General features: G+C 43.5%; 1 protein-coding gene across 5 annotated transcripts in view; it reads left to right on the top strand.

Annotated features, from left to right (window-relative positions):
- Nucleotides 1-26,994, top strand: part of ZFAND6 (zinc finger AN1-type containing 6) — a 79,097-nt gene that overhangs the window by 14,417 nt on the left and 37,686 nt on the right. Inside the window, exon 1 of one of the 5 annotated variants that reach the window (XM_081839289.1) lies at nt 763-970. The exons of the other annotated variants lie outside the window; for them this stretch is intronic. The gene's annotated coding sequence lies outside the window, so the exon portion shown is untranslated. Of the gene's footprint in view, nt 1-762; nt 971-26,994 lie in introns of those variants that run through there. 5 annotated transcript variants of the gene reach the window in all.

Genomic DNA, 26,994 nt, shown 5'->3' with positions numbered 1-26,994 from the left:
AGGCTCTTTGGGCCCAACTTGAAGGAAGGAAAGGGGAATTCCATGGGGATGTAACAGGCTCTAGGGAGGGGGTGTACGTGTTCCTTCCCCCCACCAGGGGACCTTACTTTTGGGGGGGGATAGGGGTCTTAGGCAGCCCCTCTTCCCTTTACTTCCCCCAGAAGGAGGGTTAGAGGAATATGTGGGGAAGGTGAAATGTTGTGGGGGGGTATAATCCCCTTCAGAGGACTTTGACCTATGGAGGGCACAGGGCTCTAAAATTGCTTGTTTATTTGTCCCCTTCACACACAGGAAAGGAGGGTGAAAGAATGATAAGGGAAGCTTTTGCTTAAATACTTTTAGTTCCCTTTAGAGCACTTTACACTGGAGGAGGAGGGGGTTTGGGGAATGCTTCCTCTTCTTACACCCCCCCCAAAGGGTAAAGTTTTATGCTCTGAGTGGTACAACTTCAGGGAAGATAAGAGGGAAAGGGTATTGGGAGAGGGGAAAGATCTTAGGGGTGCCTTTTTTTCCTTCTTTGACACCCCCCAAAAGCTGAAGGAAGGGTTAGGGGTTATATGGACAGCTGCCACTTAAAGACTGAAAGGTTTTTGGCTGGGTAAGAGGAAAAGGGAAGACGAAGAACCTTCTCTCTCTCAAATAGGGACTGACCCCAGTTCACACACTCATGGGGTAATGAGAGGCATGGGCTTCACTGGGAAACCTCCACTTAAAGGCAAGGGTGGGTATCAGAAAGACCACAGGACGATTTCTGGTGGCCCCTTATTTGTTATTTTAACTTGCCTGCTAGTTGCTGCAGTTCCTTGCTAAGGAGTCCAGGCTAGATGGGCCTTGATATCATCTGGCAAAACTCTTTCTAGCCTTTTAAAATGGAGAGTGCAGACTTGGGACACTTGGTTAGTTGTACCTTAACCCTTTGGAGATCCTAAAAGTGCACTCCTATTCTTCACTTAGAACACATCATGGAAAGGTAGGGTTTCTAGTTTTTTAAAAAAGTATGCTATGAAACACTAAAGTCAACTTAACCTATACTGTATGTAGGGGAATGTTTACCCCTTCCTCATTTGCAGAAGATTGTACCCCTGTGGTAGGTTTAGAGAAACTGCAGCAGGGGCATGAAGAGACATCTTCCTTTGCCTTCTAGGTAATATTAAATATTTCGTAAGGAAGAAAATGGAATCCTCGTTGTATCAGGGAGGGTAATTCCCTGTTTATTATTTGTGCCTGTGTTCAGAGATCTACTGGTGGAGTCTTTTACAAAAAACAAAAGCTTCACAACAGCCCTGTGAGGGCATTTAGGCTGTCAGAGAGAATGACTGCTTCAGTGTCTGTCAGTGAGCTTCAAGTGCAGGAATTAGATTCCGATTCAGTCCTTAGATTCAGTCCTTATGCAAACCTTAAGGAAATAGAACGAGGTTCTTCTGTAGCAGGCTTCCTCAACCTTGGCCCTTCAGATGTTTTTGGCCTACAACTTCCATGATCCCTAGCTAGCAGGTCAGGGATGCTGGGAATTGTAGTCTCAAAACATCTGGGGGGCCAAGGTTGAGGAAGCCTGTTCTATAGCCTGTGGTCCTCCTTATGCTGTTGAACTACAACTCCCACCAGCCCCAGCCAGCATGATCAATGACCAGGGCTAATGGGAATTGTGCAGCAACATCTCAAGAACCACAAGTACTCTATAGGTTACGTTCACTCCTTGAAGTTCTCTGACACTTGTTCCAGCATGGGGCCTTCAGTCATCCTAAAACCGCTATGGGGAACCTTTGGCATTTTGGCCCTCCATATGTTGCTGAACTACAGTTCCCATCAGTCTCTGCTAGCAAGACCAATGGCCAGGGATGATGGGAATTGTAGTTAAGCAGCATCTGGAGGGTGGAAGGTTCGCCATGCCTGTCCCAAGGAACTGAGGAAGAAGACATTAGGGTGGGGAATGAAATGTGAAGTGATGTTACATCCTACAGTAGCTTCTGAGCAGACAGAGAGCTCTGCTCAACATTTGGGACAGGCAGAAACAAACAAAAGCGCTGTCAGAAGGGAAAGGGTGCTAGGTGATTGGTATCTGCTTGGAAATGGGTTGGGGACAAAATTGTCCTTTCTTAGGCCTGCCTACTGGATGTAAAGAGGAATCTTACAAAAGGGGGGACTAGATTCATGGGAGGACAAGTATTTGTGTGTTGTGTGTGTGTTGTATGTGTGTGTGTGTGTGTGTGGCAGTGGTGGTTATCAGCATACCAAGGGACCTATTAGAGCCCTGGAAGGAAGTAGCAAAGGAATACAGAGACCTTATCATGGGATGTGGGAGGCTTGGTAGAGTTTTAGGAGAAACAGGAAATAGCAGCTCCTGCCTCCAGCAGGTTCTGGAAGGCAGGGGCATTCCCCAATGGGGAAGAGTTGGTATGTGATTTGGGAAGAGGGGAGGTGATGTGGGCTGATGTGCAGCCTCACTGCCCCCAACATGTAAACATGTTGAGGGATGTGAGTTTAACCTCAAGCAGCTGTTGTTTTTGTCCCCAGCTGCCTTACCCTGTGGAGTATGAGTCAATCAGGTGACGGGATATCCAGGAAATAAATAGACCAGTTAGAAGTGCCTGTGGTTTGGGGTGCTTTGGTTAGAGCTGCGGGGCTCTGAGATGGCCTGGGGGGCCCACAGACATTTGTCAAAGAGACCACCTGTAGGGTTTGTTTGCGGTCACTGTTCATTGTATTTACGGTACTTCTGGGCTGATTTTTCTTCTGTTAACCTGCACCCTGGTTCTAAACTTTTCATTTGATCTCAAGAGAATTAGATTCTAGGTAAGTCTGCTTTGGATTGTATAGCCTTCCTTAATGCCTTTCATGAGGTGTATCATGTTCTGCATTATATGTTTAATCTTGTTAGAACTGGGAGCTTTGTCTTTGGCTACAAATTCCCTTTTTTGTCCAGGTGGTTATTAAACTCATGGCAATGTTAGACAATGTGATTTAATTTTATTAATGTTTAGCCTATTACAGGAAAGATCAGAATACAAGCTCTTGGGCAGAAGAAGGTCAAAAGTGATTTAACTTGCCTGGAGCTGTCGACTGGGACATTTTTTAAAAGTGAATTTCTGCAGGTTACTGTTCCCTGTTGTCTTAGACCTAAATATGGCAATGAATTGACACCCCCCCCGCAAAGTCTATCCAATGAGAACACATTTGTGTCTACTTTTCCAGACAGCTGCAGTTTATTTCAAGCAGTAAAGTTCTTCATTTTTGCCATTTTTGCACTGTTAGCACTACCACTTTTGTTGTGGGCTGCATGCTTATCCTGTTCCTTCTGCTTTGCCTTCAGGCTGAGAGGAAAAATAGTGACTTGTAAAGTTTTAGTCTTTTGTATTGCGTTGGGGTTAGTGTGGATGGAGAATTGTGCCTCCAGCCAGCTGTTTCTGCCCAGGAGGCCAGAAGAGTACACTACTCCTCACTTTTTTTCACATTGGTTCGGTGTGCACATTGCACTAAGCCACCCTATGGCTTAGCATGAGTGTGCGAGCTCCCAAAGAGGATAAGATGTCTGCTTAGCTGGATCTCTTTTGGTCCTGCTGATGCTGTACTGCTGGGAGCTAAGCCATGGTTTGGCATAGTACCTCCGAAACCATGATTTCCCTCTTCCAGAGTTCATGGCTTGCCTGGGAGGCCTAGGACTGGGCCCCTTGCAGGGTTGTGGATGCCTACAATCGCAAGCCTGATGTTGACCTTGTTTCCACCTTCACAAGAACTCAGTCATAATTGGGTTTGTGTGTTTTTTCACTCTTGTTTTGAGTGCTGTTTGTGAACGTGTGCCATAGATTTGTGCCTTGAATTTGGACCTGGAGAACCTTTTAGCTGTTCTTAATGATCTTCTGACACGTGCATACGGTGTGCTGTTTATTGTTTCGTTGAGAAAAGAACGGGTGGCTGGCAACCGTACCCAAAGTTTACAAGTGTGCCATGCACAGCTTTTTTTAAAAAAATAAATAAATAAATCTGTGCCTGGACTTGTTTCTGTCTGCAACCTTGCCCACGAGGTATGAGAGCAGAGAAGACACCCAGAGCCGAGGGTGATTTGCTTCCTGTAAAGAATCATTGTGGTCCTGTGCCGTTGCTGACTCCCATTTAATGTTAGTAGGTGACTCCTGTGGTTTAAGGCTGGTACATAATCAGACTTCGTAATTTTTGCTCGGAAGCCTTAAGCAGAACAGTAAAACTCCTTGTGTAATCCCTATAAGAAACTGCATTTAAATAACTGAGTTCCTCTCTTGAATTGTAGATGCTTATTGAACTTTAGGTACTTTTTAAAAATGTGCTTTATTTTTAGGCCTTATGATTTATTCCTCACTGTCTTTTGGCTTTCAACTCATTGATAGCTTTTATTGCTGCTCTTTGAATTTTCTCTCGTTTGACAATGTTTTTCGGTTGTGGAGACACCCAGAAATGTAAAAATGCTTCTAGGATACAAAATATCAGCCATAGAGGTGAGGGAATATCTTTCTGCCTCATAGTGACTGTTAAGAATGCTTTGTTTGTACATATCTCATGTAATGTTCATCCCTCACTTGCAAGGAATTGATCATTCATTATGGCAGCACCTGGAACTCCCTACCTATTGATATCAGGCAGGCAATTTTGCTGTATTGTGTTTGGCACCTGCTAAAAAGATATGTTTCAACAAGCCTGCACTGGCATGTATTCCCGCCCCCCTTATAATAGTTTGTAAATTGCTGGTTTTGTTTAGTTTTTGATACAATTTCATGTCAATTTGTTTCTAATGTTTGCTTTCATTGGTGTTTTAAGGAATATTTTAGATTGCCCTTTGTAAACCATTTAGAGACTTTCTTTTTGAGTAAATGTATAATTTTTGTTAAATAATGCAAAAGTTCTAATTCTAGGGAGCTTGGTGCTTATCCCCTTGAAAGTTTTGCTTAGGGTAGCAGCCTTGAAACAACATGGAGAATTTTGACACTTTACAAAATACCTGGTTTATTTATAGCTTTGCTTTATTTCTGATAAATATTTTGATACATCATTCAGCCATGCTCCCGAGACTGTAGTGTCAGAAGTTTTTCTAGAATAAGTGATTTGGGTTTCTTCCTGCCTCAACTCAGTGGCTTATCTCTGTCCAAAAGATGTTCTCTCGGGCCTCTGTTGCTGCTCCCTCCTTTCCTTCCAAAGAACTATTATTTCTCAACTGTTTGCTTCACCAATTGATTGCAGTAGAAACAAATCTTTCACAGATCCCACAGACGTGAATTTCAACCTTAACGTCTTCACTAGCAATGAAAGGAATGTCTTCCTAAAATTTTTAGTATGCAAGTTGCCACAAAATCTCTGGTAATAAGCCAAGTGCTGTGGCTTTGAAAATAGACAACACTTCGTATTAAGGCCACTTGCTGTACAGTATAACTTTTGGGTCTCTCCCTCCCCTTTAAAGTGAGTGACTTCTTGTATGAAAAGGGGCAGGGTGGTGGTGAAAGCATGTTGTTAGAAGCCGTTTTTACTTGGATGGTGCCTTGACCTGGATGGTGTTATTAGATCAGGGGTGGGGAATGTTTTTCAGCCTGAGGGTGGCATTCCCTCATGATCAACATTCTGGGAGCTGCATACCGAATGCTGAGCAGGTCAGGGACAAAAGTGGTTGAAGCAATGAATTATTATTGTATTACATTTACACCCCACTTTGCCTTCTCCAAGGAGCTCAAGGTGGTGCCTACCATTCCTCCCTTTCCCATGTTTTCCTCACAACAACCCTGTGAGGTAGGTTAGGCTGAGAGATGGTGACTAGCACAAGGTTGCCCAGCGAGGTTTGTGGCGGAATGTGGATTTGAACCCTGGTCTCCCAGTTCGTAGTCCAACGCTCTGACCATTACTCCACAATGGGTGTGACCGTTAGCCTTGTGCAGTAGGCTATATTCCATCTGTGCAGAAGTCAGAGGTTTATGTATGTACCCACTTATCTTCACAGCCCATCCAAACAAGAAAGGTTAATTATCACAGTCTGAGGACACAGCCCACCAGACAAAAGCAGTTGAGCAGATCCGGTCCATCAGGGGCATAGCACAAAGAGTGTCCTGGGGGCTAGATTGAGAGGCTGGAATCTGAGGTCCCTCAGCCCTGTATTAGCTCTTGCTCACAGAATTGTCCGCGGACAAGGTGGATTATATGTTGCATCATATTCATAACTGAAAAAGTCATCCCATTTGAAATGTACCTTAAACGAAATCTTGGGCCCCATCTGCACTATACAATTAAAGCTGTATCATAGTGCTTTAAATGGCCACGACTTTCCCTAAAGAATCCTGGGAACTGTAGCTCATTATGTGTGCTGAGAGTTGTTAGGAGGGCCCTATTTCCCTTACAGAGCTACAGTTCCCTGATTAGTTTAGCATTCATTCCATCTTCACAGGGAATTTTGGGCAGTGTTACTTTAAAGGAATAGTGGGAGGGGGGGGTCTCCTAACAACTCTCAGCACCCTTAAACTACGGTTTCTGTGGAAGAAACCATGACTGTTTAAAGTGATATGATACTGCTTTGAAAATATAGTGTAGGTGGGGCTTAGCTGTTTTTAAAACACATTATTGCACTTAAAGAGATTTGAAAGAGGGCATGGCTAATTATCAGCAGGACAGTAGTATTATGGATTTAAACCAAAGAACTGAAGAATTCTTAATCTCTCTGGCTGTTAAAGCAATTGCCCAGTTGATCAGGCAACAGTTAAAATTGTTGGAGGCAAAGTATTTTTTATTAAGAAAAGGCTTAATTACAGGGCAGTGTTTAATAATAATAATAATAATTTTATTATTTATACCCCACCCGTCTGGCTGGGTTTTCCCAGTGTGGAATGACTCCTAAGTTATCTGATAATGATAGATATGAATACCTTTTTAAAAGTCATTTTATTGTTTCTGTTCCATTGAATTTAGGTCAGAGAATGAAGCACCTATGATTTTTTGCTTTCATTTTTTATTAATGTATGAATTGCTTTTTACATTTGTATTTAATAAATACAGGGGGTTTTTCCAGTTACCAACGAAACCCCAACTAAATGCAAGTTTAAGCAGCCCAAAGTGAAGATCTTTCACACACACCCAGCTTGTTGAAACAAAAATGCCTTCATTTGTTTCTGTAAAGTACAGCTAGTGGGCACTTGTCTTATCTCATTCTGGATGTTATTCTACAAAACAGAAGCAGCCACACTGAAAGCCCTGCTCTGAATTACAGTGGTGGAGCAGACTTCTGATATTTGAGGGACTTTAAGAAGAAATACTCTTGCAGAGCACAGTGACTTGCTGGAAAAGGGCAGTCTCTCAAGCTGCAGGCCTCCTTGACTCAAGTTATCAAACCTAGACCCCAGGTAGTCAACACAAGAGATTTGTGATTGTATTCCTGCCTCTTAAAAATAGTAGCTGTAGGGCACTTGGTCCAAACACATAGTAGCTTTTTTTGTTGAGGGTGGGGGGATATTTATCAGGAAAGTGGCAGGAAGGGAAGCTTAAACCCCTCCCTCCACACTGTGGTACAAAAACCCCAGACAAAGTGCAGTCATACATTTTCTTGTCACTTCTAGTGTTGTTACGTGCCCCATATACCCTCCAGTTTGTTTCTTAAAGTCTTTTCCTAATGGTATTTTCAAAAAAACTTAAATGTGTTGCTTTTGAATCCCTTGGCAGGTGTCTAGCTCTAGACATTTAGAAAATGCTGTTTAAAAATTGGACGCTATATTCCATGCCAAAGTTGGAGACATAGATCTCCAAAACTTCTCTTTTCATTGTAGTGGTGAGAGACCTGCACCTCTCCTTGAACCTTGAACACTGATTTATATGCCTGGTGTACAACAGGGTATATTATGTCACCTGTCAAAGATCACAAGGATCAAGGGGTGCTCCAAAATGTTTTGAATTCTTCAAATATTGCATGTGAAAGGTACTGATGAACAGCCCCTTTTGTAACTTCCTGGTTCAGGGAAACTCTTAATGCATAAGGAAATGTTGGTTAAAGATGTAATTGAAGGCAACTTAAGAGATGGAAATGTGGAGGTAATATTTAGATCTGCCGTTGTTGTATTTGGCTTGTGAGCCTCAGGAAAAGTTCTTGGCATCCTTATGTCTCAAGAGACAATGTGTGTGTGTGTGTGTGTGTGTGTGTGTGTGTGTAGCCAAGCCAAGCCAAGCCGCTGTGTTAGCAGCATGGAAGTGACCTCCCTGGAAGTGTGGGCATCATATATGGAGGTCCTGGGCTGCCCAGACAACAAGACCACTCTCTCAGCCTCGCTGATGTGGTCCAAAGGAAAGCAGAGCAATTTGTTTGGAACCAGCTTGGCTGGAAAAGTAGTGATCCAAATTCTTCAGAGTTGTGACTTCTAATAATGGTAAACAAATGCCATCTCATCTGATACTTCATTTGCTGGGTCTTTGACCTGTTGGAACAATTCAGTCCCTATTCTGAAGAATGGGTAGGACGTGGGCTATCTGAAAGTGTTTTAACCTTGGGGAATGTGAAACCTTAATCCTATTAAGGTATAAACATCACCAGCACAGAAGATGAAGATGAGGATCAAGTTTGAACCTACCTGTAGAAATTCAGCTCGGCCAACAGGACAGTGCAATTCTGTGGATCAGAATAAGATCTGAACTGCAGCTGGATTTTTCTGTATCCCGTATAGCCAGTCCTAACCTATATGCAGCTGTTAAGGTGTGGGTATGGGATGTGACATTTTTGTTCCTCCCACCATCTCTACCCATTGGCCATGCTTGCTAAGGCTGATGGGAGTGGGAGTCCCAACAATAGCTGAGAGTCACAGGTCTCCCCTCTCCCCTCACTTAAGGCTACAGATCGATAATGTCATTTATCTGAGCTTGGTTATAAATAATGTGTCCTCCTGGCTTATGCATATAAATATTTTTATCCTGCTCTTGTTATCATTAATTCCTAGGGTGGCAAAAACTGTGTAAAGCCGCCTTCATGGATTTGTCATTTCTGGTTATTCTGATGCAGGTTCACTCTGCATGTGGGATTCTGAAATATGAAGCAAAACTTGCTAGGTAGGGCACCTGGGGTTGCCAAGGGAGAGGCCAACCATTCTCTGCCATCACCCTCAAGCCCAGTTTCTGTTTTGGCTTGGCTAGGCCACAGTGCAGTGTGCCAAGAAACTTTGTGCCTGTTGGGTTAATTTCAGAGCTCAGAAGTAATGGAGCAGCTTGCTGGGATTCCTGCCCCCACCTCACCGGCCACTATTGTTCTTGTTTGTGTGAGGATCTGCTGCCTAGTCTGAAGCTTGTCTTGTTGTGCACTTGGGCTGTTGATTACTTAAAATAGGAGGGACCTACATCTGAAAACTCAGTCTGGCACCCTGCTCCCCACCTCACCACACACAGCTGCTTTCCTTCCATGTCCAAGGCATCTGTGGACCTTGCCACAGGACCCTGTGGTCAGGCGCTCTCCCTCTGCTGCTAAATTACGGGCTGAAGATGAGAGCATGCTCTGCCAACTTTGTTCAGCCTTGCCTTAGGTGCCCCCAGAAATGCATATTTGTTCCTGCTTCGGGAAAGTTTTGGCTTCCACACAGTTGTCAAATGAGAGAGCAGAGCTACGCTTTCCCCCTCTTCTTTGACTGGCAATGTCAGCAGCAGTAGCAGAGAAGAGATTTATTTTTCTCTTTTGGTTTTCCCAAAGCACTTTCCACAGATCATGGGGCTGCAGGCTCACCGCTCACTTCATTTCGTTTGTGCATTTTAGTTTCACTTAGTGGTTGTATAAGAATTCCTGAAAGCTTTTGAGAGGCTATGAGCTTAACGCCACACAAACTTTGCCTAAAATCCTAAGAAGTTGAGGAAGCTGCTTTACGCTGAGTCAGATGGTTCTGTTTCAGCATTGTCTACATCTGCAGTTCCCAAACCATTTTTTCCCATGGACCACTTGAAAATTGCTGAGGGTCTTGGCAAACCACATAATGATTTTTCTGCTCGTTTTAGCAATAGTAATGCAGTACACCGTGCTAGGTGCTGTATGCTTTTTAATTGCATTTTAATTGCAGCTTTTATTTCTTATATACTGCATTGTGTTCAAATGGTGATACCACGAAATAACGTTTACAAAATAAAAGAAGCAACAGAATGCAATTAAAAAGAAATATGATTATTTGATGGGATGGAGGTGCTTCCTCTCATCTTCAACCACAGACATGCCACAGACCACCTGAGTAAACTTCATGGGCCACTGATGGAGCGCAGTTGGGAACCCCAGATCTACATGGTCTGGCAATGGCTCTCCAGGATTTCAGACAGGGGGCGTTCCCATCCTTACATGAAGATTGAATTAGGGACCCTCTTTTAATATGTAAAACATGTGCTATAGGGCCTCATTGAGCTATGGGCCCCACAAGGGTAATTCGGGGCTGAAGTGTTTTTGTTTTTTTTGCTTTGTGAGTTGAGATAAAATGACTTTTATGTTCTTGCTGGTCTCTGAGACTGGGCAGAAGACCAGATAGCCAAGAAAAAATAGAAATCCAGTCTGTGCATTGTGTGGTCCTCGTGTGTATACTTCATCTGATCATTATAATGATAGGGAGCAGCTGTAAACTGGCTTGGAATCTAATTCCCACCTCCCTAATTCAGGGCCCTCTCTATCTTCAGATTGCACCACAAGACCAGTTAATCTTTGCAATAGCCTAAAATTACACCGTGATTGGATAGCTTCCTCTCCCCCCCCCCTCCACAATCCTCTTGACCCTGTGCTTTATGCCAGTTGTGCGTCCATATGTTGCAGTTCGTTTGGAGGGATGAGGCAGCTACATTTCTAGTGCCATGTCTTTGGGAAAGGACTTCACGGAGCCAATCTCATTTTGGAGTATGATTCTTTGAAAAACTAATTTATTTAAATGTATATCCTGCCCTTCCTTCCAAAGGAGCCCACTTTGCATTTTATTATATTGATTTATTTGAAGTATTTCTATACTTCCCAGACGACCGAACAGTCACTTCGAAATAAACAAGCAGCAGCTTTAAATTGGCAGTATATAAAATCCAGCATGCCTTTCTGCAGTTCTTTTTATACAGAGCACCAGTTTAAGGTGCTTATAAGTCAAAGTTAGCCCTGTGCTATGCCCAGGTTATCATTTACTTAATTTGGGTTGGGATAGGCTTTCAAGGAGGACAGAGAGGTATTTTGCTGGCATCCATCTGTCTGTCTCGAGAGACAATGGAGTACATCTCCAGGGGTGAAGTGTTAACAGCCCCAAAGCGACCTCCCCAGGGCGTAAGCCTGGGCAGTGTGTTCGGAGGTCCTGGGCTGCCCAGACAACAAGACCCCCCTCTTGGCCTCGCTGATGAGGTCCAAAGGAAAGCATTACAAGACACTTAGCACCAGCTTGGCTGCAGGAGTTGCACAGAAGGAGGCGTACAAGGCACCATCCAACTGTCTTAGGGGCTGCACTCCAGATTTGTGTAAGGTTTACTCCTTAGCCTTTTCTTCTCCTGAAAACATCCCACCAGATACCAGAGGTTTTGGGTCAGAGTTTTCCTTGTCCTGGGTGGGCTTCCTTCCCAGGTCGACGAGCCCCATTTGCCCCTGCATAGAGAAGTATATGTGTGCAGAAACGAGCCTACTGTACAAAGGTAAAGGTTACATCCATTGCTGTTCTTCCTTTTACCCCTGGCTTACCCAGCATGGGCATGTGGTCCCTGGGAGGTTGCCCAGAAGGGGAGGCATCCCTAGGACTGAAAAGGCCCCCCTCCCCTACTGTGTACAGCTGTAAAAACTACGCGGGGGGGGGGGGGGTTTCCTTGTAATGCACCTCAGCTGCCTCATCTCATCCATGAGCCAAGGCAAATGGAATTGAGCAGCTGCAGTTAATAAGGGGAGGAGTCTGAAGAGCAGCAGAGGCCCTAGCACATTGGAGAAAGGAGGAATAAAGAGTCTTATGTCACTCACTGCTATGAATCAAGACAGCTGAAGTGCACCATGGGGGCTACTGCTGCTTTTTCTTTATCTATATTCCACCTTTCTCCAAGGAGCTCAATGTGCCTTGCACGGTTCCCCCAGTGTGATCCTCACAACAGCTTTATAAGGTAGGCTAGGCTGAGAGAGAGAGAGAGAGACTGCTCGAAGGTCACCCAGTGAGTTTTTAGGGCTAGGATTTTAACAGGGCTCTCCCCAGCCCTGAGACAAAATACTCTAACCACTGTACCAAAGTGCCTGTCAATCAGGATTTGCACTCTGGACTTCATTGAGTTGGGACAGGCAACTGTGGGTATCTGACTCTGATACGTACGACTTGGCAGGGCAGCCAGTGTGATGCCCTCCAGATGTTCAGGGCTCCAACTCTCATCAGCCACAGCCAGCATGGTGAAAGGGTTTGCTGTCACTTGGAAGTCACAAAGGCCACAGTGTCTCTCTCCCTCCCTCCCTCCCTCCCCTCCCCATCTAGCTGAACATGGCATACCAACTGCTGAAGACAGCTTAGAGGAAGTCCAATGATATCACAACTGATGCTTGAACTTGCTTGTTTTCCTCTTTCCTCCCAACCGCATTTTTCCTTTTGTGACATGTCTTTCCCCCCTTTTAGATTTGAATCCTTGGCACAGGGAATGTCCTGTCTTTTATTGATCTTTTCTGCTGAAGAGCTGGGTAAAAATGCTTTAAGCGAATAAAACAAAATTGACCCCGTAACTTAAAATAAGCAGGAACAGATGCACTTACGGTGCTTTTTTGCTTGGCAAAGTTTCACATAACCTCTCTCTCTTTCTCTAATAATAGACTGACCTCATTTTTCACACCACTGTTTTGTAAGGCTTCTTCACGTTCCTTGCTTAAGTGTTGTGCTTCTTGAGTAGGTGTGTAATTACTACATTCAGGTTCCCCAGTGATGATCACGGTTTCATTTGCGTAGTTTTCCTGCAAAGGCTGCCTGATCTGTGCTGTTTTGGCACCCAGTTTCATTGAAAGCTGCCCTTTGCCTCTCTACGAAATCTGCGCATTGTTCCTTTAAGAAACCAGCTTGCTCAGGGTGTCTTAACCTGCTTAACCTACCCTGCTAGCGAGGAAAAAGTTCTTTAAATAATGGATATTAGCTTTTACCAATTAGGATTATAAGCTTCACAAACAGGGTGGAGTCTCCCCAGTTCAGCCAGTCACATTTGGAGAAGGTGGGGCGTAATGTTCAGGGTAGGTTGCACGGGAGCACAGCTTCAAGTGAAGTTAATCTGGGGTGAAGCAAACAGAAAATTGTGCAGATCTTGTTGGTAGGTCTTCTTTTGTTGCTCTGAGAGTGTCTGTGTTTTTCCCACTTTGACTCCGAGACTGTTTGGTCAGCGTGCTTTCGGCTGATTTTGCCATTGTTCGTTTTGTGGTGCTGGCAGGATATTAAAATTTATGCAGGGAAGCAGAACAAAAGGGGTCTTTGGACAGGAAATCAGGTGTCGAGACACAAACTTGACTTGAGTTTATTTTTTCACCAATCTCCAGTTTAAACCACCTCCTTTATACAGAAAAGTGATTTTTCTGTGTATGTGGCTATTTCTACAGTGTTGTGGGCTGTTGGATCTGTATTTTAATTTTTATGTGGCACTGCAGCTCTTAAATCTCCTTGGTCTGTGTTTAACCTCTTAATTTCTTTTGAACTGATGATTATTGTTATTGCTCAGTTGGGGGGGGGGAGAGAATGACATTTTTTCCTTATAAAATAGAATCAACTGCTTTTAAATGCTTTCTCCTTTTCACCTGCATCTTCAAGATCGTATTTATACAGATAAATATATTATTTTGGTATGTTTATTTACAAGAGGATGGAGGAGAAATTTTCACAAAGGTCCCTGTGTATTTGGGGGGATTTGGGATGGGTTCAAAGTTGACATTCCTGAGTGTGTGCCTCTTTTTAATGCTGATTTCCCAGAATGAGGCTTACCCAGGCTATCATCCTACCCTTTCAGTGTAAGAATAGAATTTCTCACAAGCATTGGTCAATATCAGCCGCACATGAAACACTGTTGTTCTACATATTCAGGTTCTCTCTTTGTGTGGTGTGTCTTGTGTGTCTGTGCTTGGTTTTTGTTTTTTCACCAGTTGGTTTTGACTTGAAGAGTGGGTGTTAAATGTCTCTTCCTTGGCCTGACTGCATGATTAGTGCCCCAAAGACAACAGGATATTTGTGCTTCTGTAGTGTGACCAGGACAGATTAGGCAAATATCAGACCTTTCGCCTGCCCTAAGCAGCAAAAAACTTTTTTTAATTTATTTTAACCCAAGGTACCACTGTATGACTTAAAACGGAAGGGAAAGCTGAAATGGGCCATTCTCACCTACTTGGAGCAGACATTTCTGTATTTAGGATTAGTGTTTGGATGTTCCTTGGAAGTGCCTGTTGACTTCCTGAGTTTTGGAAGGGGCTTGTTGTTATTGTAGCAAAGGGTCTTTTTGTCAGTCCGTTTGAGTCAAGTAGAGAGGGCTTTGGCTTGCTACACTCTATCCCTCCTCAAAAAGGCATTCCCATAAAGTTAGTAACTGCCACCATAATTTTAGGGCCATTCACAGGTGTGCACAATAGTTAAACTGTGCAAATCAACAAGTGTGTGCATTCTCACACCAACACTTGTTTTCTGAAGTCTCTCGGCCTCACTCACCTCAGAGTGTTTGTTGTGGGGGAGGAAGGGAAAGGAGAATGTTAGCCACTTTGAGACTCCTTAGGATAGTGATAAAGCTGGATATCAAACCCAAACTCCTCCTCCTCCTCCTCCTCCTCCTCCTCCTCCTCCTCCTCCTCCTCCTCCTCTTCTTCTTCTTCTTCTTCTTCTTCTTCTTCTTCATGCACAGAGCCAACTTGTACCTGTGTTCACTGTAAGCTGTGAATGAGCCGATTGAGTTAGACTAAACATGCAACTGTTAGCCTTGAAACTCAGACTTTTCCCCTCTATTCACTTGGTGCTGCTGGAATCTTCCTATGCATGGGTAGAGTTCAAACTCACACTACTTGTGGAAGCAAAATATGCCCTGAAAAATAAACATATTAGTCTGCTGGCATGGTTGGAGAGCATCTCTCTGAGATAGGGCCAGCCTTCATGCCCCTCTTCACACAGAGCTGGTATTACTCCACCATGCCAATATAGTCCCAGTAATCCCAGAGGGATGCGCTACAACACTGTGTGCCAACCTGGTGCCCCCCAGATACTTAGGACGGCAACATACACTCTTCCTTTACATTTTCAGTGCATCGGGGAAATTTTGAGAAGGAATCTCCATATATGTTGTTTTGAGAAATCGTGCTTCCGTGGGACAGGCGGGCTTTGAAATGAATGGAATCTTGAAGCTTTCTTTAAAATGCAAGTCCAAATTGGGGAACACATGGCTATGTTAATCCATTTCCCAACCATTAGTGGAGAATGCAAGTGGTGGAAGAAATTGCCTCCAATGGACATGCAGTTTGTGTTGGTCTCCGGAGGGTGGGGGTGTTCTGTGGTGGGATCCACACAATTAAGGCCCTCTTGTTATAAACAGAAAATGAGATGGTAAGCCTAGGTCTGGGCCATACAAGAACATAAGAAAATCCTGGTTGGATTTTGTGGTTGGGGGAGGCTTGCATGACTGAATGTTCATCCCTCTAAAACTCCAGCTTCCTGCAAGGAGACCCAAAACTACTTTGTCCAGGAGAAGGATTTGCTGTTTTTCTGTGTGCAGAGAATTGTGTGCTGTCAAATTTTCTTAAATGGAGGAACATTCAGTCATAGGAGTCTCCACCCTGCGTCCCGTGCAGTCTGATATGGTGCAGCTCAGACCAACTCATCTGCTTTCTTGAGAGAACTAGCTCTGGTTTTGTGTAGATGTGGTATGTAGTGTCAGAACTGGACTGGGCAGATCCAGGTTCGGATTGCCACTAAAGATGTATGATTTCTGGAAATTGTGAAGCAGCGGAAAAACAACAACAACTTTTTTTTTTAAGGGAGATGAACGTTTTGTGGAAAATTGTTGCTTCCCTATCTAACTTAAACTCTATTTAACCACTTTAACAGCACGTATATAATTTAGTTGGTATATAAAATTGTACTATTTGGCATTCATGAAAACAGAGCAGACCTAGTTTGACTTGGAAATAATATCCATTCAGTTTGTTGGCACTTACCTCCCAGGTTTGAACACATAGGATTACTGCCCATAAAGTGTAACAGCAGCGCCTTCTGTTTCAACTTTCAAAAGCTACTGAAAACTTTTCATTCCTTCAGGCTTGTGCAAGCAATTAAGTACACATCCGTCCATAAGAGTTAGCTGATTTTTTTTTTAAAGAATTTTTTTTATTGTATGGTTCTATGTACAATGGTTGTAAACCACTCTGGGGTTTGTTTTTTAATAACTAGCTGTGCAGGCATTCCCGCCCCGCCCCCCTTACATGCATTTTACTAATGCGTGACTATATACATGTGGCACCAGAAAATAAATAAATGAATAAATAGAATCACACCAGGAAATGTGGAGGAGAGCTAGATAGTAATCAGTGACTTGTGAGGAGACCCTTCCTGGAGCCCGAAAAGGATGTCAGTGAGGGTGGAAGTCCGAAAGAGACCATAGGAGTAGCGGGGCTTAGTTTAGGCTGCTCAGCCCTCCCCACCTAGCAGCTGACACATGCAGTAGAGCAGCAGAAGCCACTGTCCTGTGCATCCTCCAGCCAGCCCCAGAACTTGGACTTTAGTTGAAGAGAGAGCTGGAGCACAGGAAAAATGGAGCGTTTGGAGACTTCTTAGGGAGTGCTTCCCAATTTACGCACTTGTGTGCATGAAGGCCCGTAATGTAACCCCTGGGTAAGGGGGGAGCTGTATATAGATAACTTTAATAAATAAATAAATACAGTAAAACTCCATTAGGCTGCAATCTCACACTACAACCCTGCAAAGAGGAGAGGGTAAGAACTGTGTATGCATGCTTTCCCTGCAGGAAAGACAGGATATAAATGTAGTTTTAAAACTGTCACATGGGAAATCACTTACCAAACAAACGGAGCTTTTCAAAAACAGTTTGTGAGATGCCATGCATGAGGGGTTGCCGTTTAAAGGTGGGGGAAGAACAATAGCTTGGACATATTTTGAAATTTATCTTAGGCGCATATGTAATATATGTGTGGGTACTCTCTTAGAACGTTTTGTTGAAGAGGGTGACATCCAGAGCTGGAAAAATTGCAAGCAGCAAGTTGCTTAGGAGTTTGAAATTTGTCTGGCAACTGTTTCTAGATCTACGGTACTTATTCACTATGCACCTTGTACTGAATTTGTACGTAATTGTGAGACTGTTGTCCATAGGACTTTAGATGGTCGATATTGGGGAAAGGTGCTCTTTTAGATAGCTGAGTCCCAAGCCATTTAGGATTTTGTATTTGTAATGTGTTCTTTTCATTGCAAGCAAATAAATATTTTGGTGATTATTACAAGTAAAGACACAACAGTCATTATGGAAACAAAAGTAACACTCCAGGTCTCTAGCTGCCCACAACACACTAAAATCAAAACTGCAAGAGTTAACTAAGAACATTTTGCCAAAGATTATCTTTCCTTTCCAGCAGTTGTATATCTGCTTATTATTTTTCACTTTGAGCAATAAATATGCACCAGATCTTCATGAAATCATTATCTTTTTGCAGCAACCCTCTGTTCTCCCCATAAAAAATCATTAACAGAGCTAATTGTGGGGTACAAAGAATGGACTATTCAGTAATGAAAGATTGTCTTCCAAAAAACGGCTGCAGAGTCACATAACCACCACATGTGGTAGAAAGTTCCAAAGTAACATTGAAGGAGCTTGATGTGTTCCAGTTCACATGAATCTGGGGATTAGACCTTGAGGCAACCGAGGCCTTAGATTTCTGATGGGCTTTTCTCATGCCTAATCTGTGTTTCAGTTTGTTCTAAATAAGGGTCATCAGCCTTCACGTACAGAGCACATCTTACATTACTAACACATTGAATTGGGCCCGGTAGCTCACTGGTGTCCAGTACAGTACTTTTAAGACAGGAGGCACATGATTCCGTTAGGCCAGTGTTTCTCAAATTTGGGTCTCCAGGTTGTTGGGACTCCAACTCCCACCATTCCTGACCACTGGTCCTACATGTTAGGGATGATGGGAGTTGTAGTCCAACAACAGCTGGAGACCCAAGTTTGAGAAACATTGCATTAGGCTATCGCACTCCTAGCTACAGGAGCTGCTTCAGACTCCAGTGCCAGACAGGAATCTAGGAATACATACTCCCAGACAACTGCAGAGTGAGCTGGGTTGGGTGAGGAGCCAAGTTCGGTTCCAAATGTGGTAGTGAAGTTTTTTCCTCAGGTACATATTGTCAGAAGCTTGTCCTACTCTCGAGTAGGACCCTGGCAGAGACATATGCCTGACTGGCGTGTTCCCTCCCTCCTGGTCGATCGTTTGGGAGCTTCAAAAGCTTTCTTTTGCCCCAACATCACAGCAACCGATGCCAACAGACATTGGCACACTTAGGGATCCCCAGAGTCTTCGCAGCTTGCGTAACAGACCTCAGCAACTCAGCATTTCGGCTAATCTACTTTATTTACATATAAACACACACGGAGCACTGCAACATGGCTCCCTCTCTCTCTAGCATCAGACAGCAAAGAGAAAAAACAAAGGACAATAGTCCCAGTTCACAGAACACAGTAACACAAACATCCTGTCTCTGTCACTTCCCACTTTCTGGAGTCAAAACATACACCGTCATGTGAAAGACAACAATCCCATGACTGCAATCATGGAGCAGGAATTCTAACACATATATCTCCATGCACAAACCCTGAAATGCCCTTGCCCCTCCAGCATCAGCTGTCACTGATGACCACTAGAAAAAGTCCTCTCTGCAGGAAGCCAAATTTAACTCCCAATTGCCCTGTGAACTTTCTAGGATCCTATGCATATCCTTTTTTTCATGTTTCAGTTCCCATCTGTGAAATGGGAAGAATCATTGTCGGCACCAGTGGATGACAGAACAAGTGAAAGGCTTGTGAAGCGCTATACATGTTAAAACTGTAACTGAGGGATATAGTTTAAGAGTTACGGATAAGTTAGGGCTAAATTGTGGGCCTGTAGATGCTGTTGGAATGTAACTCCCATCATCTCCAACCCAGCATAGCCCATAGTAATGGACAAAGGGAGTTCAGCGGCAACTGGAGGGCTGGAGGTTAACCACTCCTGCTAGAAAACAAAATTTTCAGTGTGGGCACCATATTATTTCAAAAGTCTCTTAGATGATGGTGGTGTTTTTTCCTTGTGTTGCCATCACCTATCTGAATGAACACTCTAAAAACATGGCTTGAATTTTGAAACTCGCAAAACTGCATTTCTTTATGAACTTCAAAAGTACTAAAACAAAAAACAGTCATCTTCCTTTTAACTTTAAAGACACCTTAAAGTAGGGGTAGGCCAACAGGGTTCCCATCTGATGCTGTCGAAATCCAACTTGCATCAGCCTCAGCCAGCCTGGGCAATGGTCGAGGATGATGGGGTTTGTAGTCCTACAGCATCTGGAGGTCATCTTAAACACCAACAAATTTATTACGACAAATTATAAAGAAATTTTATTTAATAATAATAATAATAATTTATTATTTATACCCCGCCCATCTGGCCGGGCCTCCCCAGCCACTCTGGGCAGCTTCCAAAAAAAATACTAAAATACTGCAATACATCAAACATTAAAAGCCTCCCTAAACAGGGCTGCCTTCAGAAAGTCTGGTAGTTGTTGTTCTCTTTGACATCTGGTGGAAGGGCGTTCCACAGGGAGGGCGCCACTACTGAGAAGGCCCTCTGCTTGGTTCCCTGTAACATTATTAAAAGCTCAACAACTTTGGGGGTTTTGTAAAGAAAGCTCAGCAATTTGGGGGGTTTCTTTAAAAAAATAGTTTTGGGGTCTTCCCCCCAAAAACCTGAACAACTTTCATGGTGTCCTGGTTTTTACTTTTGGAAATATGGCAACCCTAACTAATACTTCATCCTATAGAATTCTTTCCATGGTATTTTGACTTCACAATCAGAATGAATTTCAGGAACCAAAATCCCTTTTCTGTGCGGCTTGGGCAGGAGCCATAATTATAGTTAATTGTTGTCACTTGCCTTCACTTACCCACCCCCACTGCCCTGCTCACAGTTGTGAAGAATATTCTTTATGAATGGTCCGTGTCACCGTTATGAAAAAAGAGGTCGGAATATATGTGGGCTGTCCGTGGATCAAGTGACTTTTCTTCGAGTTCTCAAAGCTCTTAACCTAGAACAAGGTTGTCATCTGAACTAGCCAGATGTTTAACAGATAATCAATCATAGACAGTCCATAAGACTCTAGACATTCTGTTTTGGTGACTGTAACCTTGGTTAAAGAAGCCATTTGGTGCCTAGTTTATATATCTGAGTTTCTAACACTGCACAGGACACTTAGTCTGTTGCAACAAAACCAGGAAACTCAACTACCCCTTTGGAAGTTCTTTAAATGCGTAGACGGAGGAGAGTAGGAATCAGGTTTTCCTTGCTGCTTGTATCTGCTGACCTTGCTTGCCTTGTTTTTCCTGAATTTCGATTGTTTAGAAATGGAGAAGCAAAGGTCTATTAGTCGGTTATTGCAGAGAAGTGAAAAACCTCCTCCTTCCTCCACTCCCTTTAGCTCTCCTCCAAAGCGGCTTTGTGAGTCTGTTCTCTTGTGTCCACAAACAATTGAAATCTTGAACTTTGTGTTCGGATCAAAGTGTAGGGACTGGAATCCTCTGTGTTGCTAGGAGAGGGGTGGGGGGGCGGCCAAGCCCTTTGGAGTGTGTTCTGCTTTGCCAAAACAAACACCTAGAACAAAAGGAGTTCCTTTGCTAGCACAAAGCCATGTCTGAATGGCTTAAAACAGCTATCCTCAAACTATGGCCACACTGACATTATACATTGAAAGCAGTATAATGCCCCTTCAAAGTCACCTTTTCCTCCAAAGCATTCTGGGAATTGTGATTTGTTAAGGGTGCTGAGAGTGTTTAGGAAACCCCAGTACTCTCACAGAGCTACAGTTCCCAAGGAAGAGGGAGGTTCGTCTGGCGCCTTCATTATACGTGGGTGGCGCTGTGGTTTAAACCACTGAGCCTCTTGGGCTTGCCGATCAGAAGGTCGGCAGTTCAAATCTGCGACGGAGTGAGCTCCCGTTGCTCTGTCCCAGCTCCTGCCAACCTAGCAGTTCAAAAGCAGCACAGTGCAAGTAGATAAATAGATACCGTTGTGGTGGGAAGGTAAACGGTGTTTCTGTGCGCTCTGGCTTCTGTCATGGTGTTCCGTTGCATCAGAAGCAGTTTAGTCATGCTAGCAACATGACCCAGAAGGCTGTCTGTGGACAAACGCCGGCTCCCTCAGCCTGAAATGTGAGATGAGCACTGCAACCCCATAGTTGACTTTGACAGGGCTTAACAGTCCAGGGGTCCTTTAACTTTTACCTTTACCTTTTGACCTATAAAGCCTGAAACGGCTCAGGACTGCAATACCTCAAGGACTGCTTCTTTCCATATGAACCTACCTGGACCCTGAGATCATCTTCTGAGACCCTTCTTTGTGTGTCACCTCTACTAATAGTAGTACAGTCATACCTCGGGTTGAAGTAGCTTCAGGTTAAGCATTTTTGGGTTGCGCTCCGCTGCGACCCGGAAGTAATGGAGCGTGTTACTTCCGGGTTTCGCTGCATGCGCAGAGGCTCAAAATGATGTCATGCGCAGAAGCGGCGAAACGCGACACACGCAGATGCGCGGTCGCGTGTTACGTTCTACTCAGGATGCGAACGGGGCTCTGGAACGGATCCCATTCACATCCAGAGGTACTACTGTAGTGGTAATAATAATACTATAATAATACTATAATTATAATACTGTAATAATATAACAATAATAAAATAATACACCGTTAGGTACCAGGCAAAAACATTTCTCTTTAACCAGGCCTTTGGCTGATTGACATCCAGTGCCCTTTTAAAATGTGTTGGCGGGGGGGTTATTGGGTTGTTTCTGTTTATATTTTGATTACATATTTTTTGTTTTTGTATTGTGGACCACCCTGAGACCTGAGGGCAGAGGGCAGTATACAAATTGAATTAATAAATAAAATAATAAAAAGAGGGATCGATAGTTAAACCACTCTGAGAATTGTAGCCCTTTGAAGAGAATTGGGGGGGGGTGAGTCTCCTAACAAATCTCAGCATCTGTAACAAACTTCACTTCCTAGCATTCCTTGTGGGAAGCCATGACTGTTTAAAGTGGTGTGATACTGCTTTGAATGTATAGTGCAGATAGGACCTATGTGTTATGGGGACCCTGGGTGATGTGAATGGGGCTGAACTGTCCTTGAAAAATGAATGTCATCATCTGTGGACTAGAAAAACCCCGAGAACATAAGGAGAGCCCTGCAGGGTCAGACTATAGGTTCATGTGGTATGCAACCAAGTTTTACTCAGAGCAAACCTGTTGAAATTAATGGACCTAACTCCAGTCATGTTCATTCATTTAAGTGGGTCTACCACCACGGCAGTGGTCTCTCATGCAGTGTAGCTGATGGACATAAGAGAATCCCAGAAGCGCCATCATTGCCTTGAGGGATGGGTCACAGGGTGGGGCCCCCATAATTAATATTAACTATCCTGCAATAACAAGGAAAGTTGGGACCATCACTTAGTGGTGGAGCATTTGCCATTGCTGAAGATTCTCTGCCTGAAACCCCTGGAGAGCCACTTCCACTCATTGTAGGCAGTACGGAGGTAGATGGGCCAATGCGTCCGGCAGCTTCCTGTGTTCCTAGAAGAATGCCTGTTCATTGTGTGAAGTGTGTCCAATTTCAGCCTGGGAGTCTGTATTTGGGTATCAAAAGCTTGGGAGACACCAGCATAAAAGCTTTGCCAATGCACCTCAAACTTGTGATATAAACAAGGCCTTCAGTGCCTGCTTGTTTTGGCAATTGGGTCTGCACTTGGTAGGAACCATGATAATGCAAGGTTGTCCTCCACCACTTATTTTCAGTTTAAGGGATGATGACTTGTCTCCTGTGGCTTGGAACTGGTTCAGAGACATGGGGAATTAACTTCATGATGTGGTACTGTACAGTCCTTCCATGACTGAGGTTTTTTTGGGGTTGTAAATGGAGGGAATAAGTGTTTGGATGTTCCCTCGTGTTTTGAAATGACCACTCCTTATCCCTGGAGGGCTAGTGTGTCAAGAGAAAGCAATTGTAATTGAGGGAAGACTGGATGACACTTAAGCCACAGCCATTCTCAGGGAATTAGTTATGTTAGAGTCTCAATTGTGTGTGTTACCAATAGCTACTTGTTAATTTATTGATTGAACAAAATGAATACAGTCGTACTTTGGTTCTCGAACGCCTTGGTACTTGTACGTTTCGGCTCCCGAACGGTGATAAACCGAAAGTGTGTGTTCCAGTTTTTTAATGTTCTTTGGAACCCAAATGTCCGACACGGCTTCTGCGGCTTCCAATTGAGTGCAGGAAGCTCCTGCAGCCAATCGGAAGCTGTGCCTTGGTTTTCAAGCATTTTCGGAAGTTGAACAGACTTCTGGAATGGTTTGAGAACCAAGGTATGACTGTATCCCGCTTGCATGAAGAGCCATAGTGCAGCAGCTTCCTTGTTGCTGCATGGATTGGGTTTGAATTGCCATAAAATTATTTCAGGCAGAAGCAGGAGACTGGGAAGGCAGCCTCTGAATTTGCAAAACCTGGAATTGGAACTTCTGATCATTAAAGGTTATTCATTTTATATAATGAGACATTTGTAGCACGTAGTTCAAGGTTCAAAAAGGTGCTAGTGGGAATGATCAGCTGCTTCCTGGGAATCTCAGCACGTTTATTCAGCGGCCCAAATCCAGGCCTAATACCTAAAACATTATTATGCATTTTATGAGTGGGTCTTTGGAATGTAGTAGGTTGATTCAGAGGTAACACCTGATCCCTGGTTGCGCAAACCACAGTTTGGACTCCAAACCATGACACAAATTGCAGACATGCAGGCAGACAATGATTTGTGCAGTGGTTTGCCTGGCCAAGCAACCTGTCATGGTTTGTACTTTGGGTGCAAGGCCAAACCACAGTTTCCTCAAACCAGCTTCAAACTGTAGTTTCAGTTCCTAGTTTGATTTGGCCACTCAAAACCATGGTTTGTCAGATGTTGGTTTGTCACAACAAAACATGGTTTGATATTGTGTCTGAAGTCAGGGTAGGAATATCCTATTCAGTGTTCTCACGCTGGCCTAATTCTCACTGAAGTTGTAAACCTGTCTCTTGGCTGGTTCAGACAGAAGAGGTGCCCAGTTTGGGAAGGTCTTTCCTCCCCACTGCAGTGCTGCCACAGGAAGAGGCTTTCTTCCTAGCCCAGTGCTGGAATGAGGAGCAAAAACACAAGCATATTTAACAGCTGCTGCAAGGTAACAGCTTGCTGGCTTGAGTTCAAGTGGCTGTGTTGCTCCTCTGTTAAAAGTATATCATGATTGTGAATTTTGATGTCTGTTTCAAAATGTTTTTATTTTACATTTGTACGGTACTTTTGGGAAATATTTATACTTTGCAAGGTGGCTCAAAAGTGCCTTAAATAATTAAATTACCCGCTTTGGTATTTGGAATAACCAAAAATTTGCACGAGTTCACCAAGCTTGCCATTCACTGTAATGTATAAAATTACCTTTTTAAACAATTCATATTGTGTTAACTTATTATCATAGGTCTGTTTAGCGCCGAGAGATAGAAGTTTTGATACCAGACAGCACAAAATGTATTTTCAGCTGTGTGTGTGTGTGTGTGTGTGTGTGTGTGGAGCAGAAGCCGCCAAAACAAAAAAATCCTTCCTTCTTCCTAGCACAATCTCATAGTCTTATCGTCGTATTATCTGTCATACTATTCAAAGCAGCTTAAGCTGGACAGAATGGAAAACATACTGGGGACACTTCTTTTCATTAATGAAAGCTTTTTTATGTATCACTGTCTCTGCTGGTGAAAAGGCAAAATGAGCAGTAAAAGGCCTGCTTTTCTTGTCTTGCCTCTTTCACCTCGGCCTCTTGACACCTGAGCTGCGTATTTTTCGAACCCACCCTAGTTTTTGTGACTTCGTTCGGTTTTTTTAATGTTTTTAATGTTGCATTTTTAAATGGTGGCAACCCTCCCCATAGGGCCTTAGGGTGAAGGACTGGTAATAAATTAAAATTAAATCTTAATATCAAATCAGGTAAACAGTTTGTGTGATGGCTTGTGTCATTAGTACAAAAAGTTTGTACTGTTGTTGTTTTCAATTGAAGCAAGTACTCTCCCAAGGCTGTGTTAGCTAGGGGTGTTCTGTGATGTTTGTTGATCGGGTTCAGCCTTTCCAGCAACTGCTTTTGAATCTTCTGTTCAAACTTTTAGATAAGGGTCAGATTACTTATTAGGGCAGGTCGTGGGACGGATTCCCAGTGCTGTGTTTTCTTTCTTTCCTTTTTCATGTTACACATAACCTCACTTACCTGTGACATGATTGGGCCCTTCCGGGTGACCTTTTTTGCCAAAAAAATTAATTGATTTTTCAAATTTTTATTGTGTATTCAATTTGTGCTCATAGTGGTATTGGGACAGGTGTATGTGATCCCCGCCCCCTTCAATCCTGTTTGCAGCTGCAAAAGTTTCAGGGTGTTCGTGCTACTTTGTTATCGGTCTGCACCCATCCTGTAGCTTCCTGCTGAAATCCTGCAACTTTTTTTTATACCAGAAATGTTCTGGACATGGTGGGAGGGTGGTTGTCCCACTTCAGTTGCACTGTAGTGCCAGAGTGCCCCTCCAGAGTGCAATATTGTGTTAGCATTGGAGGGGCATTGCAGAGCAACTAATGAAGCAGAATTATCTGTGGGTGGTCTGGTGTAAATCCAGCACGAATGTACTACTACAGTGTCAGTTTCTTGTTGCAGAATACTCCCGCAGAAGCCACTGCAAACCGTGGTGGCACCCACCCTGACTTTTCCCAATTCACAGCATTCGCTTTTAGGGGTGTATGTGGGGGGAAGAACAGGGAAACTCATAATGCAACATCATAGGCAAATGAACCATTAATTATAGGGGAGAAGGTGACGTAAGGAGACATTTAGCAGCTACTCTGTGTCTTCTACAGGGTGTAATTTGGCACTATTGTAAAGTTTAAGAGGGGAAAACGTGTCAGTTGGCTGCACTAAAATCTCTCTCTCTGTCTCTTAAAAAAAGTTAAGAAATTACCATCTCTTGGGGTGGAGGAATCAGGCTTCAAGGAAGGCATTATATTCTGTATCACCTTCTATAAATTCACTAGGTTATATATTCATTTCTTTTTTTTAGAGTTATCCAGTACTAGCAGCCTTGTATCCAGCGTTGCTCAGGATATCAAACAAACAAACAAATCAGTGCAGTTTTGAAAAGTTCAGTCTGCCATCTTGAGTCAAAATGGCAGCCAATTGTATCCAAACATAGACAAAAACCTGCTTCTAAATCTCAGGAAGCATCATGCAATATTTTGTTATGATATCTTAAGAGGTGTCCAAATGTCTAGCAAACAGAGCAACAGTTTCCCGAAATATTTAGTAGATGGGTTTGGATAATTCATTGCCCTCCAGATGTTGTTGGACTCTGACTCCGAGCAGCCCCAGTCAGCAATGGCCAATGGTGAGGCATAATGCAAATTGTAAGAATATCTGGATGGCTACAGGATAGCCACCTTGTTCCAGGAGGCCAATCATATGATTTTAAAATTAGATGTCTGCTGGTTGACATGGACAAGTTTGTTACCAAAAGGGTAGCTTTATATGCTGCTAGCAGTGCAGAACATACGGATTACACGGATAGTTCAGTTGGTATAACATGAGACTCTTAATCTCAGGGTTGTGGATTTGATTCCCACATTGGGCAAAATATTCCTTCATTGCTAGGGGTTGGATTGGATGACCCTTGTGGTCCCTTCTAGCTTTACAGTTCTATGATCTACTTTTTTTAGGCCCAAAACAATGTAGGCTGCCATGCAGACTTGT

The sequence above is a fragment of the Podarcis erhardii genome (assembly GCF_964252035.2).
Source record: "Podarcis erhardii genome assembly, chromosome: 14".
NCBI lineage: Eukaryota > Metazoa > Chordata > Lepidosauria > Squamata > Lacertidae > Podarcis > Podarcis erhardii.
This window is presented reverse-complemented; position numbering and strand designations above follow the sequence as displayed.